The sequence below is a fragment of the Pinus tabuliformis genome, chromosome 3_1 (genome assembly GCF_031772625.1).
Source record: "Pinus tabuliformis cultivar Carrire ecotype Pingquan chromosome 3_1, CPIR1, whole genome shotgun sequence".
Classification (NCBI taxonomy): domain Eukaryota; kingdom Viridiplantae; phylum Streptophyta; class Pinopsida; order Pinales; family Pinaceae; genus Pinus; species Pinus tabuliformis.
In genome coordinates, this window is record NC_142301.1 from 367287360 (window position 1) to 367305217 (window position 17858).

Consider the following 17858-nt stretch of genomic DNA (forward strand, 5'->3'; position numbering starts at 1 on the left):
TAGAGTCTATGGAATCATGATTAACATTTCTTTTGTTCTCATCATGAGTTTCCTTTACTACCTTTTCACCATTAGTGACCCTTTCTTGTAGCAACTTCTTCAATTCATCCATCTTATAATCCATGCCATCAATTTTAGCGTCCATGCCATCAATTTTAGCGTCAATCTTAGCTTCCATGCCATCCATCTTAGCTTCCATTCCCTTTATCTTAGATTCCACGCCATTTACCTTAGATTCCACGCCACTTATCTTAGCTTCTGTTAGCTTTTGTGAGCGTGACATTTGTTGCACTTGTTCTTGTAATTTTGATATATCATGTAGCATTTCTTCCTCTTCTTCATGAGTCATGCTAGAGCTTTCAGGTTCCTTACTAGGTGTTTGCATTTTCTTTCCTCGGGGCATCAGTTACCGATAATAATGCTTTACTATGCCCTTTGAATTCCGTTAAACCAAGCTTACACAAAAATTAAAAAAAAACTACACACCTTTTTTCACTTTATAGAAGCCTGATATTGAATCTGATGTATCTCTGTAATTTCGGATCATCCAATTCTAAAATTGCTACCTGTAGTAGCCTTCTGTGTCCTCTTTCCAATGCCACAAGTCTGAGCCAAATTGGATTCTCCAAGGAAGAGTTATGTGAAATCTCCCACAGTGACTTGCTTTTAGACTGGTTCAGTAGAGCGAACTTGTACGACGTGCCACGAGTCACTGTTTCAACCTTTGAATCTGAAACACACACAAAAGAAACTACAGTCCGTCCTCTTTCTGTACCTTTTTACGAAATTTCAATCCGATCCTCAGAGAGAAAGTTATGACGATTTTCCCCAGGTCACCTGTTTTGAATGTAATTCAGGAGTCTGCAAAAAGACCAACTTCCTCAGATCATATCTCCGAAAATATCGCGAGAAAAGCTCTGAAATTCGGACCCAAGGTTCAGCGCCAATTCTTCTCAAATGGGTTTTTTTTGTGACTTCTGAAACGTCACAGAAAAAAAGTTATAGCGAAAATGCCACGATGACCTGTTTGGAGCAGCGAAACCCTAGAATCCAAAGCTCTGATACCAAATGTTATGAAACCAGCTCACAAAAAGATAGAAAAGAGAGATCCACGCCTTAGAATTCAGCCTCTTCGAGGGGGAAACCTCCTTTACATTACATAAATGAACAATTCTTGGATGATACAAATGACAAAACCTCCTTTCTATATATAGGAGTCTAAGGAGTCACAATATAATCCAGCCGACCTAACAATAATAATATAAAGCCACAAAAATAACAATAGAGGGATTCTATGGGGCACAGAAATAACAATATGGGGTAATAGGGGCACAACAATATAAATAAGGGGTATAACTACAATAGTAATGGGGTAATCACTAGTATTATAGGGACCCAACAAAATCCAAACATAGGATCAATCTCTGAAGCATGCATGATATTTACACTTCAGTAAATAATACCACTGATAGTACATTATCCCTGCACTCTAGTCTTAGCTAGGTCTTTCTTTGAAATAACATACATGAGTTTCTCATGAGGGAATATTCAGTTAACTGGAGTAGCACTAGTGGATGCATTAGTGCACCAACTCACTGTTAGTCCTATATTAATTCCAAAAACAATTTGAAATTAATATAATTCAACTTAACTTGGTAAACTGAGTGATCTAATTTCCAACTCAATTTAAACTCATACTGGACCCCTACAATTTAGGGAGAACTTATACATGGCTACAGAAAGACTTCCAACTAGAAATTTCTAAGCTAATTAAGTTAATTAAACTTAATTAACTATTTACAAGTTGCTATGAATAGAATTCAATTTTAATTCTCAGTTTAATTCAAGGACAAAATAAATTGGAATTTATTGTTTCCATTTCTCAACACTCCCTCTCAACAAGAAAGGGATTATCAGCTACCCCGATCCTATCTCTGTGAAACTCAAATTTACATCTTGAAAATGCATTTGTCAAAATGTGAGCATCTTGCTCCTCCATGGGAATGTACTATAACAACATAATCCACCTCAATATACAATCTCTGAGTTGATGATATCAGATATCAATATGCTTCGACCGGTCATGAAAAGCTAGATTTTCAGAGAGTTTAATGCAAATATGATTATCAGAGTAAATCACAGTTGGATTCATTTATTGACCAAACAAACCAACAAGGATCTTCCCCATCCAAATGGCCTCACATGCTACCAAACCCATAGCCATGTACTCTGCCTCTACTGCATTTAGTGCAATCAATCGTTGTTTCTTGTTGTACCAAGAAACTGTCGTTCACCCAATACTGAAGATCACTCCTGATGTGATTTTCCCTTCGGATAGACTCCCTACCCAATCTGCATCCGTGAAGCCTTCAATCTTCACTCCTCTGTCCATCTGTACCATAATCCATACTGAGAATTTCCCCTGAGGTATCTCAACAACTGATTTTCCGCCTTCCAACATAGCTTGGTAGGCCTAACCATTGCTTGACTAAGCTGGTTAACTGCATAACACATATCCATTCATGTGTTCATCAAGTATATGATTGAACCCACAAGTTGCCTATAAACAATAGCTTCCACTACTTCTCACGAAGTAGCATCCTCCTTCCTCCAGTTACTTGCTAAAGGAGTCTCCATGGGTTTATTGCTCTCCATGTAGAATCTCCTGAGTATATCATTGGCATACTTGCCTTGAGACACAAACAAGTCCCCATCTCCCTGCCATACATCCATGCCAAGAAAGTAATGCATGAGCCCCATGTCCTTCATCTCAAACTCTCTTACAAGGTCCTCCTTGCAAGACTTGATCAATTGATCATCACCTATCATTATGATATCATCAACATAAAGTATAATGATCAACAATTTACCTTCCACCACTATGTGGTATAGGTTCAAATCCACTTCACTCTTCATGAAGCCAAACCTAGTGAAGTATCTATCTATATTGGTGTACCAAGCATAGGGTGTTTTCTTTAGCCCATACAACGCTCTCTTGACCCGACACACATGCGACTCACGATCAAAGTTTTCAAAACCTTTAGGCTGCTCTATGTACACCTCTTCCTCAATAATGCCATTAAGGAAGGTTGTCTTCACATCCATCTGATGTATCTTCCAACCCATCTGTTATGATAGTGCCAATATAGATATGATTTATGAGTACCTTGCAACAGGAGAAAAGGTCTCATCATAGTCAATCCCCTCTACCTGTGAAAATCCACGGGTCACAAATCTAGCCTTATGCTTCTCCACACTACCATCTCTAGCTTGCTTTACCTTGTAAATCCAATGGGAGCTCACCATTGAATTGTCCTTTGTTTTTGGGACCACATCCAAACATTGTTAGGAAGTATGGAGTCATACTCCTCCACCATGGCATCAACCCAAACCAGCTGTGACACTGCTTCTTTAAAGGAAGATGGCACTGTCACAACACATTCTTCCATAAGAGCCATGTATCCAGCGTACCTCTTAGGTGAACTCCTCTGGATGTGCAGAGAAGTGGGTGCTCCCACATTCTCCCGTGCATCATCCAAAAATTTGTCAGCCTCTATGGTGCGCTTTCTTCCCTATCTGGAAGACTATGCCTGAGTGGATGTATCCACTCCCGGATCCTCTACATGTGGTTGCTCCACATCAATATGAGGCTCCTCAACCTTAGGAGCTAAAATATCCTCATCCACAAGTAGCTCAAGCTCCCTCTCAAGGGAATCTCGCATGGCCTTCTCATTGAATCTGACATCCCTGTGAACCACTGTCATCCTACTAGTTAGCAAGTACACCGGATAGTTGTGACGTGTACCAGTGTACCCCACAATTATCCCCAACTCTGTTGTTGGATCAAGCTTCTTCCATGCATCTTTGGTCACATGGAAATATACCAGTGACCCAAAAGTCTTGAAGTGACCAACATCTGGCCTCTTACTGAAATAAGCCTCCTATGGTGTCTTCATCTCAAGTATCCGATGTGGACTATGGTTATGAACATAAACCATTGTGTTGCATGCCTCAGCCCACAAGTGTAGTGGTAGGCCCTGATCATGCAACATCACCCTCGATGTCCCTAGTATGCTTTTGTTCTTTCTCTCGACCACCCCATTCTGCTGAGGGTTATGGGGTGTCATCAACTCCCATTTAATCCCTTCCATTGCACATAAGTTATTAAAATAATTTGAGACATACTCACCACTGTTATCACTCTGTAAAGCTTTAACCTTCTTGCCTTACTCTTTCTCCACTAATGCTTTAAAATCACAAAACTTTATGAAAGTTTGATCCTTTTTCTGCATGAAAAATATCAAACATTTACAAGAATAGTCATCAACAAATATAACATAATACTTGTGTTTGCATTTGGATGTTGTCGAGAATGGCCACACACATCTGAATGGACTCACTCTAAAATAGCCTCTACTCGACTATCTTTGTCGTGAAAGGAAGACTTGATTTGTTTTCCCAAAGTACACCCCTTGCATGTATCAAAATTGCTCGAGCATATGTTTGGGAAGATCGGTAGAGATCTACTACAATATCTTCAAAGCCCCATGATGCAAGTGGCCCAATTGCTTGTGCCACAATTCAGCAACATCTCGGCTCTGCACCCTTTCTCCTTTTCTTCTCAAAGAAGCACACTCCTCTACCTCTAGCTTATAGAGATTCTTCACCTGAATCCCTATCTTCTTTACTTGACCTATGGCTATGTGTCGAAGGAATGCCTTTCCTTTCAAGAAGATCACATCATAGCTTCTATCCTCAAGTAGGGAAATTGATACCAAGTTCTTCTTTAGCTTAGGCACATACATAACATTCTTCAAGGTGAGTGCAGCCCCATGCTTCCTATGAAAAGTAATCATTCCAATCCAGTAACAATGTATTTCCCATTGTCATCCATCTCGATACACATATGGAGATCTTTCTCCTCCAGGTCACTGAATAACTCTTTGTCACCAGTCATGTGGAATGAAGCTCCACTGTCTAAGTACCATACACTTCGTATCATTGATGATACCATGCATGCAATGAGGGAAAGGTCCAATTCAAATTGAGAGGCCAGAGCCTCACCCACCACTCCTCCCGAAGACCTCTTCTTGGACTTCTTGAGAGGACAATTTGTAGACAAATGGCCTAGCTCATGACAATGAAACCACTTAAATTTCGTCATGTCTTTCTTCTTACCTCCATGATAAGAATCTAATTTGGAATTGGAAGCTTTCAATTTATCCTTATTCGCCTTAATCACTAAGGCATAGTTCTCTTCATCATTGATATTTGATGAAGAGCCATCCTTGGTGTTCCTCCTAATCTCCTCCTGCATCAAATCCAACCATAGTCATTCCCAATCCGGCAACTTCTCCAAACCATTGACGGAGTCCTAATAACTATGCCAACTCTTTGTGAGTCCTAGAAGAGCAAGATTCACCATATCATCCTCAAAAACCGTGATTCCAACACTTCCAAGTTCATCATGACATTGAGTGAACTTAGTCAAGTATTTTGGAATAGTCTCGCCTTTCTCCATTTTGATTTTTCGAAGTTTGTCCTTCAGTGCCAATTTCCTTTAGTCAATGTTTTTCTGATATAAGTCTCTCAATGTTTTCCACATATCATACAGATTTTCCTTGCCATGGAGAGTTGCGACAATGTGGTCTCGAACACCCTCAAGGATTATTCGCCTCACCTTCACCACACACTTCTTCCATTCAGCCAAATTCTATGCATTTGATGCTACTGGCTTAGGAATTTCTTGATCAATGAATTCCTTCAAGCCATTATCCTCTAGAATAGCCTCCATTATGTCCCTCCCGACTATAAAATTTGAGTTTCCTTCTAGGGTATACTCGACCCGAAAACTGTAGAACACCATCTTCAGATCCTGAATTATGTATTGCAAATTAGACTTTCACCTGTAACCCAAAAATCAAAACTTTGAGATCTCCTCTAGTTTACTGTTCTCAACTCTAATACCATGTAGAAAATCATGTAGATTTACAAGCTCATGCAATGTACTAAAGAAAAAGACAAGAATCTACTTCTATTTTCAACTAGCAGAAGCCAATAGATCAATGAAAATAATAAGAAAAAGAAGAAGATAAATCAATGGCACATAACACAAGATGTATCTGGGGAAAGCCACTGCTCAAAACCCCGCTATCTATATTGCATATATCAGAAATATGAGTCAATATACAAAGCTTGTTCTCATTAGAACAACTCCGCACAAGTATGCTCAACTCTCTAGGCTCTCAAGCTAGCTCTTGGCCAACACTTAGAAAATTTTGCAGCTCTCCAAGTTATAATCTCTTGCGTAATTCCTAGGATGAATAGCCTATATTTAAAGGGAATTCATGCTTCCAAAACTGCGCAATCCAAGCATAACATCAATCTATGATGCATGCATTATATTTGAACTCAAGTAAATAATACCACTGATAGTACATTGTTCGTACACTCTATTCTCATCTGGGTCGTTCCCTAAACTGACATGCATGAGTTTTTCATGAGGGAGTCTTTAGTTAAATGGAGTAGCACTAGTGGATGCATTAGTGCACCAACTAACTGTTAGTTCTCTATTAGTTCCAAAGACAATTTGGAATTAATTTAACTGAACTTAACTCAGTAAACTAAGTGATCTAATTTCCAACTCAATTTAAACTCATATTAGACCCATAAAATTTAGGGAGAACATATATATGATTATAGAAAGCCTTCCAACTCGAAATTCCTAAGCTAAATAAGTTAATTAAACTTAATTAACTATTTACAAGTTTCTATGAGAATAGAATTCGATTTTAATTCTCTGTTTAATTCAAGGACAAATTAAACTTGAATTTCTTGTTGCCATTTCTCAACACAGTTGAAAGGAAAACACGCAAATCTCTTCTCTTCTTATAGATTCATCAATTGAAGAATTACAAGACCTCTAGACCAAGACCAATACCCTTCTAAGACTAGTCTAACCTTCTTTATGATGTGCTTCCATTATCCAAGTCAAATCCAATCAAATCTCTTCCAACAACACAACTTCAACCCCCAACTACAAAATTTTGACCTCCACTGCAGGTCTAAAAATTTCGGCCCCTCTAGCAACTGTTGCCTTCGCACATGTGAGATGATTTAGGGATTCCGGGGATTATCTTCACCTTCTATTTATTTTCTCCATCTTCTAGGGCTTGAGGATGACCTAATGAGCCTTCCTTCAATCTTGTTTTTTCACTCTGTTCAAATTTCATCTTGTAGTAGAAAAACCTTAGTTTTCTCTCCTTCGCACATGTGAAAAGAGAGACTGAAATGACCCAAACACTTGTCTTCATTCTTCTTATTTCTTCACTTTCCTTCTTCTTCTTCTCCTTCTCTTAAATGATGAGAGGATTGATGATGATCTAAGGATGTCGATATATCTCCTATACATAGGCCTCCAAGGTGGACGAAATGCCCTGCAATAAGACGACTTCTTAGCCTCCAGGCAGACTTGGTCTTGAAAGGTATCTTGATAATTTATAATACAAAAGTAATTCTTTTTACAAGTTACAATTTTCCCTATGGGGCCTTCCTTATATAACAATGACTCTTTTGACTTCTTAACCCTAGGACAAATCCTAGAAGCACTCAATGGGTTCTTGACCTCTAAAATAAAAGACCTTGAGCATGAAATCCATGTGTCCAAAAATATTTTTTTCTTTCATTTTACAATATACAAGAATCAACAGTACATTTCATATTGATGAAGATTGAACCTATTTACACATTTTTCAACAATATCAACATTATGACACATGCATGATAATAAGAAAAAACTGTAACAATAATTGCACACATGATAACCATAACCATTTGCATGTACCCCAAGGTCGAGTCCTGCAACTAAACTTTGATACCACCATGTAACCACCCCATCGCACATTTACCCACTTTTAGAAGCTCTCCAAGTAAACAAGGTTGAGAGTTACTATGGCTTGAATTGACCTCCAAGTTTTAGTTATGGAAGTGGGGTCTATTAATTAGAAACATACTACCACTCCTAAGGGATATCTAATCACCCAAGTGTTTGACAACAACCACCGGTGATCAATCCATGTGTTGGAACTTTTACTTCTCAGGATTTACACTCCAAACACAATCTTGAACATTGTGCATGCGGTTTGAAGGATCCAAACGCACTCGTGAGCCTTTTGGCATGCAATTATAATTGAAATTATCTAGTCCAAAGCGTACGGTTCCAAGATCAATACTGTTTTTTAGGGTTGCCCTAGAAGCCACTACCCAAAATATCCCAAAGCTTTCTAGAATCAGATATAGGATAATCATGTATAAACAATCAGTACTAGAGCTAGATATTTTTCAGGACATGCCTAATACATGATAGACGTTTCGTTAAACATATAGTGAACATAGTAGCTATAGGTCATGAATTCATATATGATCATGATCTTCTTAACTTCATTGGATAATCATAAAGAAGGCTCAATTCCCTCTCAAGAGCGGTGCAACAACACTTGTTAGAACATGCATGTATTAACGATTCAATAACTTATCAAATAATGAACAAGATCCATAATAAGGGCACATCGCTCAACCATGTTTGTGACCGTCATATCATCGAACAAAATCCATGACAAACCAACCATAAGATTGGCATAATACCCATTACATGTGCTCATAGATCACAATAGGAAAATAACTCATATTAACATATGAAAATGCCAACCAAGTCAGGTACTTCCACGTACCACCTAGCCATAGATTGGGATGAACCAAATATATCTTTCAGACAATCAACCCTGTGCCACATTCCAAGCATGAATGTGGGATCATATGGGTTAAACCAAACCAACCATGAGTTTTAGAAGCCAAACCACCTCAACCCTCAACCATAGTGATTTCACCTAAACCAGTCCAGAAATCACTAACACCAAACAAGCTTGGATTCCTATGACTTCCTTCATTAGCTCTACACGATTTTTCTTGTCTCTACCCATCCAGTAAGAGTTCCAAGAGAAAGCTCATTTCACCCTTGACCTTTGGGAATTTTCTTGAGACCACCTTAACTGGGATCCAAGCCTGCCACCTATCGAAAGCTTAATTATATTAGAGAACCCACTACATCATGAATATCTAGGAAATGGTAAGGCAAGGTTGAAACCAATGTCAATCTAGGAAAACCCCATCTGAATGATATCAAAATAACCAAAGAACCACATGCATGTACCATGCATCCAAACCTCAACAAGGAAATCACACATGCAACCTCTTGCTTGCAAATAACTTCAACTATAGTTGTTGATCCAACCTTCTTTTCTACTTCCCACAATTCCTTTGCTTGCTTCTCTATAAGTCCAAGTGAATTTTAGGATTCTCCAAGAAAACTCTAATTGTGCAAGAGCATAAGAGAGCTAGAATGAACAAAGGGTTAAGCCAAAAACTATCAAAACCTTGAAAACTGATCAAATTTGTGAATCATTTCTCTAATGCCTTATTATCATTGATGTCTAGTCTCTTCCTTTTCCTTTTTCCTTTTTCTTTCATTTTCTCTCTAATTTCAATTTCATGCATATTTGTGTCTCTTCATCTTCCTTTCCTCCTATTTTCCTTTATTTCCTTAATTAAATGTAATTTATTTCCTCTTTTCCTTTGCCAATTTCCATATCCATTAATAAACCACAAGTGACACCCACTATAATGTTTACCCACCACCCAACTTCGAATACGTGTCCAAGGACCCTGGTTTTATTTTTTTTACATGAAAAATCAACTCGGGGTTGTTACAATGGTGCCTCTGAGGTAGCTGTTGGATGAATATGCTTCACCTGTTAATACCTGTTGAAGGATCAAGGAAAAGTTATACATCATCGTTTTCCTTTGTCACTCGAGGGATTCTTCAAGCAACATTGTTAAAGGATATCTTGCTCCATCATCTTTATTTTCTTCCGCTATCGGAGGTCATTGAGGTCAGCCAAGTTGATCTTGCAAGGGTTCAACTAGTTCAAGTTCTAACTCCTCATACCCCGACATCATTGGGGACATGAACAAAAAAATAGAGAAATAGTTATCTACTTTGATACCACTGATCTAGATTTATGCAAGAGCGAAATGAAATATAGATTTAAATAGAAACACATAGCTACACCGAAAACTGAGTTTCAATTCATTAACAACAAACACTAAAAATTGTTTACATGTAGAATGGAAATAAACTAGCTCGAGTAATGATAGTTATCTCTAAGAAGAGATGTGATGGCTGCCTTATTAACTATGTTACAATAGGCTCAAAGGCTTTGCTATTATTGAGAAATAAGGGAAAACCCTAAAAATTCAAAAATCTTACCCTCATAGATGAAGCGCCAAACATTTGTGGGCCTTGTGGGGTTTAGTTGGTACATCAACTTCCTAGGGTTATAACTTTTGAATACGGTCTTTGTTCTATGCAAACGATACTTAGTTAGAAAGACTTATTCGAGGAAAACACCTTTCTACTGTAGACACTTGTTGTAAGTTTTGGGTCTGCACGTTTTCCCAAGAAACATCATTTAGGGCCTCAAAAAGACTTCGAAATTTCAGGACCTGAAAAAGTTTCCAAAACTAGTAAAATGTACTAGAAATTAGGAAACTGAAAAGAAATAGTGTTTATTGTCCAAGTGGAATAGGCAGGTGGCAACCAATATCCACCTAGATTAGTGGAGAAGGAGCTAGATCAAAAGAGTTGAGGCAGGCCTTTGGCTCATAACAACTGCAAGCTTATGATTTGGAATCTGTTTGTGGCTGGACTTATTTCCTAAAGGATGGTAATAGTACCTAATTTTGGACTTTTGGTTTTAATGGAATCTACATCTAGGAGTATGAGGAAGGCCATGTATGGCATCCTCTACCCAAGTATTTTGATTACATATATTAGTAAGTAATGGAGCTACATTGTTTACAGTCCTCTAGTATATAGCTTTAGTAGTAGCTCTTAGGTTGTTGGAGATATTGAAATACTAACTCAAACTAGAGGTTATGAAGCTATAGGGCATTATGTATCTATGTATGATTTCATACTTCAACTAATATAAATATCTCTTTTTTGAACCAAAAAGAAAACAATTAACATTTCTCCTCTTGCATCTTAGCTCTCATAAAAGGTGTGGAAAGAAATAGAGAAAAAATGACACATACCTCTTGAATATCTCAAACATAAATGCGATCAACAAAAGTGTGAACAAACATAATCACATTGGGAAAGAGTGTATTATCACATTTCACAACAATTTCCTTTCCCCCCATCATATATTTCTCAGCACCTATTCAATCCCAATTGATAAGCAACCTTTAAAGTGACATAATCTAATATGTATTCCATCAACAGGTGTTTTGTGCAAAAGCTCCAGGGATTTTCCATCATCCAAAAACCTATAGATACCAATAAAACCTCCTAGACAATGCCACTTTGGCCAAAATTCTAAATCCTTTTCGGTTCCAATGGCCACCATGTTCCCCATTCATTATCATGAAAAGTAATAGAGAAAATTCTAAATGCAGCTTCATTTTCCTACAGTGCCAGGAGGCACATAGATTCACCAATATTTGGATCTATAACTTTAATGCAGGATGACCACTTCTTTGACTCTACTTTTTGGATAACCATATTGCTCATGAGGAAGAGGATCCTCCTTGTGCTCTAAGCTGTGATAGAGATTTAGAAAAGAAAGGTGACAAATAAAGAATTCTTGATTATTTTCAATCATTACATCCTATCCTTAATGGATACAGAGGGAGAATGATGCCTTATATGATCATTTTTCTCTTTTATTCTCCTTTTTTTATTGACATTGTTTTTTACATTATGGATTGACTTACAACATTTTTATGTGATTTCAACAGGAGAATTTTTTACAACATTGAGAGTTGAATTTTAACTTTACGTTTTTCTTTTCTTTTTGGTCATCATTATTTAATTTTGAAACTATTTAATATGGTGTTTCAAGGGCTTTATGCGCTTAGCAATTTGTTGCAGCAGCGAATGAGTTCAACAAGGAAGAAGTCATGCATTTTGTTGTAGCATCTTTCCAACAAAGGTGTACATTCATTTGAATAGATTTTTGTAGCACATGTGTAGGTTTTAACCCCATATAGAAATTACCTGCATATGAATTCTAAAACATAGAAAATAAACAATGCGAGAGCATAACACATAAAACACATATACACAGAGATTTTCCCCTGGATCGCAAAACCGGGACTACCAGCTTGATTTTTCATTATGTTCCTTTCAATGTTACAATACATATTTATACATGTTGAAGAATCCAATACCATGGACTGAAAACCATCGCGTCCAAAACCATGTGCTAAAATCATGCACAAAACCATACGTAGGTCCGCCCAACCTAATATAGGGTCCAAATTTTTTTTTCCCCGGGCGCTACCCCGGACCCTGTAGAGGGGGCCTATCCGCCCCCCTAAAACCTACCTGTGACCCCCCACTTCGCAATTGACGCAACGAAGGGGGGGCTCCACCCCCCCTCTAACCCCCCGATTCACTACATGGCATAGGCGTGGAAAGAATAACACAACCCAACATTCTCCCACTTGTTGTTTTCTTTCTACATGAGGCCACAAGAGAGCTTAGTCATTGATCCAGCTCCGCAATGCCCATTGTTTCTCTACACCAAGATAACTTCTCAGAGCTCACATATTTTGTCAATGCATCTACAATATTCTTCAAAGTGTCCACCTTTACCAACAACACCTTTTTTTCTTCTATCATATCCCTAACAAAGTGATACTGAACATCAATGTGCTTTGTATTTGAATGTTAAGCATGGTTCTTTGCCAAGAAAATTGCACTTTGGCTGTCACAATCTATCCTTATAGCTCCCTGTACTAACCCCATACTTGAACCCAATCTCTGCAACCAAACTGCTTCCTTGCTTGCATGAGTGGCTGCCATGTAGTCTGCCTCTGTAGTTGATAGTGCCACTACATATTGTTTCTTACTCATCCAACTAACTGCACCTCCAAATAGGTTAAACAAATACCCACTTGTAGATCTTCTATGATCCAGATCTCCAGCCCAATCCGCATCAACAAAGCCACAGATATCCAAAACTCTGTCTAATCCTGGTCTTCCTTGGTAGCACAAACCATAATCACTAGTGCCACACAAATACCTGAAAACCCGCTTCACTATTGTCCAATGCTCCTTCCCTGGTTTTGACATAAACCTACTCAATACTCTCACTACATGTGCAATGTCCGGTCTAGTACAGACCATCGCATACATCAGGCTACCGACTGCACTTGCATATGGAACATGGGACATATCCTCTTCCTCTTCTTGTATCTTGGGACACTGTTCAACAGATAACTTTACACCTACAGGAATAGGAACCTTCACCGATTTACTATCCTTCATATTTAACCTATGCAATATTGTCTCGACATACTTCCTCTGGTTTAACTAGAGCTTCCTCTTTGCCCAATCTCTTTTAATTTCGATGCCCAAAATATAGTTTGCAACACCAAGATCTTTCATGTCAAATTTGGAGGACAATTGGGTCTTCAAATCTTGGATAATTTCTTTGTCATTTCCAACCAGCAACATATCATCCACATATAAGACTAGATAAATAACATGGTCACCAATTAATTTAAAATACACATAGTGATTTGCTTGCTTTTGGTGAAGCCAAATCCTCGTATAAATGTATCAAATTTTTGATACCACATCCTTAGTGACTGTTTTAACCCATATAAAGACTTCTTTAACCTGCATACCAATTCTTTCTTACCCTTCACTGCAAAGCCTTCAGGATGCTTCATGTAGATCTCCTCTTCCCGATCCCCATGAAGAAATTTTGTCTTCACATCCATCTGTTCTACCTCAAAATAAAAAGCAATAGCAACAGATAAAAGTAATCTAATAGACGCTACCTTGGCAATAGGAGAAAAAGTATCACCAAAATCAATTCTCAGAACCTAGGAATAACCTTTTTCTACCAATCGATCTTTGTATTTGTCCACCTTTCCTTCTGTATTTTTTTTCTCCTTGAACACCCATTTGCTACAAATGGGTTTCCTTCCATCCAACAACTCCTCGAACCATCTTGCAGGTATCCTTCTCAAACATTGTTTTTACACCTGCATCATCCAGCTTGCTTACAAAAATCAAATTTCTGGCCAATGTCGGAATATGTAGAACACCCAAAAGTGTTCTAGTCCTTCCACCTTGTCACTTCAACTTTACTCTTCCGCGACCAACAATTCTATCCTTCCTATCATCCCCTAAGAAGACATCACCACTATCATATTTCTCATACTCGTAGAACCACTCTCTATGGGGAGTGAAGTGAAAGGATGCACCTGAGTCAATCAACCATACCTTATGATCTACATGTGTACTTGAAGAAGCCAAGGACACATCCCTACCTTTATCTGAGGTGATTTTCACCTCTGCAGAATGAGCATCATCAAATCCTTTTCCTTTGTCAAGAGATTTAGATTTATAGTCCCTTTTTTAGTGCCCTTCCTTTCCGCATTTCCAGCACACCACATTTATAGGTTTTCCTGGATATTTTGATCTCCCTCTAGATTTAGATCTCCCACTCGATGACGTTTTTTTTTCTTTTCTAGGACCGACCTCGTACAGACAAGGCATCACCATTCTGGCTCTCCATATTTTTCCGTCTCATCTCCTCCGTTAGCAAGGATGAGACTATTTCATCAAACTATAAGGCAGTTGCATTGCTACCTATTGCAATAACTAGACTATCCCACGAATGTGGTAGAGAACACAACAAACTAATGCACTTATCTTCATCTGAAATTTTTATATCAAAAGACGATAACTGACTTGCCACAGTATTAAACGCATTCAGATGCTCTGTCACCGAGTCTCCATCTTTCATCCTCAGGTTATACAACCTTTTTCGTAGGAACAGTTTACTCACCAGAGACTTAGATTGGTACAGATTCCCTAACTTGTCCCACAAAGCCTTCGTCGTAGCTTCCCCTAATACATTCAGCAATACTGAATCTGAGACACACAATCGTATTGTGTTCTTTGCCTTTCAATCCAACTTCTTCCATTCTTCATCAGACAATCCCGTTAGTTTAGTACCCAGGTCTACCATGATCCACTAATGTTTATCCACCAACAGATCCTCCATCTTGAGTTTCCACAACTCAAAACTCTGACCATTAAATTTCTCGATCTCTATCTTTTCACTGCTCGCCATCTTCTTTCACCACCAGAATCGATCCCACAGATCTCCCATTGAACAAGGTGTACCACAGGCCCAAGCAAAACCCCTCAGCAATAAAGGCATCCCCTCGAAGCCAAAACAAATCGGATACCAAATGTAGGTTTTAACTCCGTACAGAAATTTCCTGCATACGAGTTCTAAAACAAAGAAAATAAACAATGCGAGAGCATAACACATAAACACATATACATAGAGATTTTCCCCTAGATCCCAAAACCGGGACTACCAGCTTGATTTTTCATTATGTTCCTTTCAATTTTACAATACATAATTATACATGCTGAAGCATCCAATACCATGGACTGAAAACTATCGTGTCCAAAACCATGTGTGAAAATCATGCACAAAACCATAGGTAGGTCCACCCAACCTAATATAGGGTCCAAAAAAATTTTCCTTGGGGTGCTGCCTCAGACCCCATAAAGGGGGGCTACCATCCCCCCTCAAACCCCCCTGTGACCCCCTTGCTGCGCAATTTGCACAACGAAGGGGGGGCTCCACCCCCCCCCCCCCCCCCCCCCTCTAACCCCTCGGTTCACTACCTGGGCTAGTCTTGCAAAGAATAACACAAACCAACAACATGAACAACTCTCAACTTCGTGTGGAAACAATATGGTGTATAATGACCCTAAGCTATCCTCAAAACCCTGGTGTTCTTTCTCGTATAGAAATACTCGTAGAATCCAATCCAATGATAGAATCCACCTAGCAATCTACTGTGGTTAACTATCACTCTTCTTAAACTATGCAATCCATAGTGGCATTCTTTACAAGCTGAACCATATGAGTTTTCTAGCTGGATCATCTTGATTCTTATCTTCTTATCAAGATTTTCCTCCCTCATCTTGTGGAAGGATTTTTGGTGTAAAAAATACATTATTTCATCTGCAGAGATACTTCTATGAACTTTTGATGGGGAAACAAGTGGAAAATTACATCCAAAAATGTTGACATTAGGGCTTAATAATCCTTTGCCATGGATTTTGTAGTGGTTTACGAACTATTCAATGGAAACATGATTGCATATTTGTCATAATATGCAGATTCTCCATGATGATAATTTTAAGTTTTCATAGCATTCAAGAAAACTATTACTAGAGTATAAAATATGGATTATATATTATGAATTGTTCAATCAACCTAAGGATTATATATTATGGATTGCAATCTAGTCAATTGGATTGATAGGTTGGATGCGAAGAGTGAAGAAAAAGAAACATTATAGTTGGAGTATAAATTTAGTTGCCATGAACTTTAGTAAGCCATTATTTCAAAGTTCTAATCAATGTTTCAAGCACATACAAGAGGCATATGAACAACGGGGACTAGTTCGAATGTTGGATGCACAAATGATATTATGTTACTCATTGTTCATTGGCTTGATCGTTGGAGTTTCTAGTAATTTTTTGAAGGTTTTGATGAGGTTATGAAGTAGAACAATTGTAGAGAGTTGAGGGATGAAATAAAAAATTGCCTTTGTTGAGGTGCATCCTAAGCTTTGATTAATTTGAGAGCTTGGAATGGCATTGAGAGTTGAGGGACGAAATAAAAAATTGCCTTTGTTGGAGGTGCATCGTACTCTAAATAATCCCACGATAACAAAAAAAACTTCTACTGTCGTTGATCATTGTAGTGGGTAAACTATGGAAGGGCGCATTGTTCATCCATTGCTCCTTGTGAATTGGACTGCACATTTCATCGGTGTTTTGAGAGCACTGCATTCCATCCTTGTCGTGAACATTGTGACTCTACGTGGAGCGTATTGAAGACCCAATCCAGATTCATAGATTCGAGCCATGGTAACGACGTGTACAGGAAAATCTGAAAGGACAACTTAATGGTGAGGTCCTCTGTGCATTGGGCCGAATCTATCGACAAAAGCGGTGGTACAATGATCGGATATGGAAGGCTTTCATAGAATGTTTCAACTGTTTTCCTGCTGCTGCTCTTAAAAAAAAAAATCTATGTATCCATGGAGGTCTATCCCCTGATTTGAAGGACTTGAGGAAGATCATGGATGATATTCTGCGACCTTTAGATGTGCCAGATCAAGGTCTACTATGTGATCTTCTTTGCGTAGATCCAGATAAGGATATTGAAGGCTGGGGTGAGAATGACAGAGGTGTCTCATACACCTTCGGAGCTGATAAAGTTACTGAATTTCTACAAAAACATGATCTTGACCTAATATGGTGGAGGATGGCTATGAATTCTTTGCCAAAAGGCAGCTTGTAACTATCTTTTCAAGAACCCTGGAACATGCGGTTCCATCCCAAGGGGGGTACTTTCACTGTGGCTGGAGGGGGTAGCGCCTCTGTGAAGCTATGGGATACTACTTCATGGCAGACATTACATGTAGTTGGGTTCTAAGTATCGATGTCAGCCCATATGGTTTAGCGGTTGCCACAGGATCCAGTGATAAAACTCTAGATAGTGTGTTGCTCATGAAACTGGAGGTTTACCGCCTTTTTCTTTCTCTTCGGGTCAATTTGACAGAATTGGAATTTGGGGAGGTAAACAGATTGAGTCTAATCAACTCAATGCAAAAGTGAAATTCGTTAGAATTTCATATTTAATAAAAAAAAACTCCAATGCAGCAATATTAATAAATGTTTTGGA

At 38.5% G+C, this 17858-nt stretch overlaps 1 pseudogene; it reads left to right on the top strand.

Moving 5' to 3' along the window:
- LOC149187220 (serine/threonine-protein phosphatase PP1 pseudogene) overlaps positions 1–17548 on the top strand; it is an 82197-nt pseudogene extending 64649 nt beyond the window's left edge.
- The last annotated feature ends 310 nt before the right edge of the window (positions 17549–17858 follow it).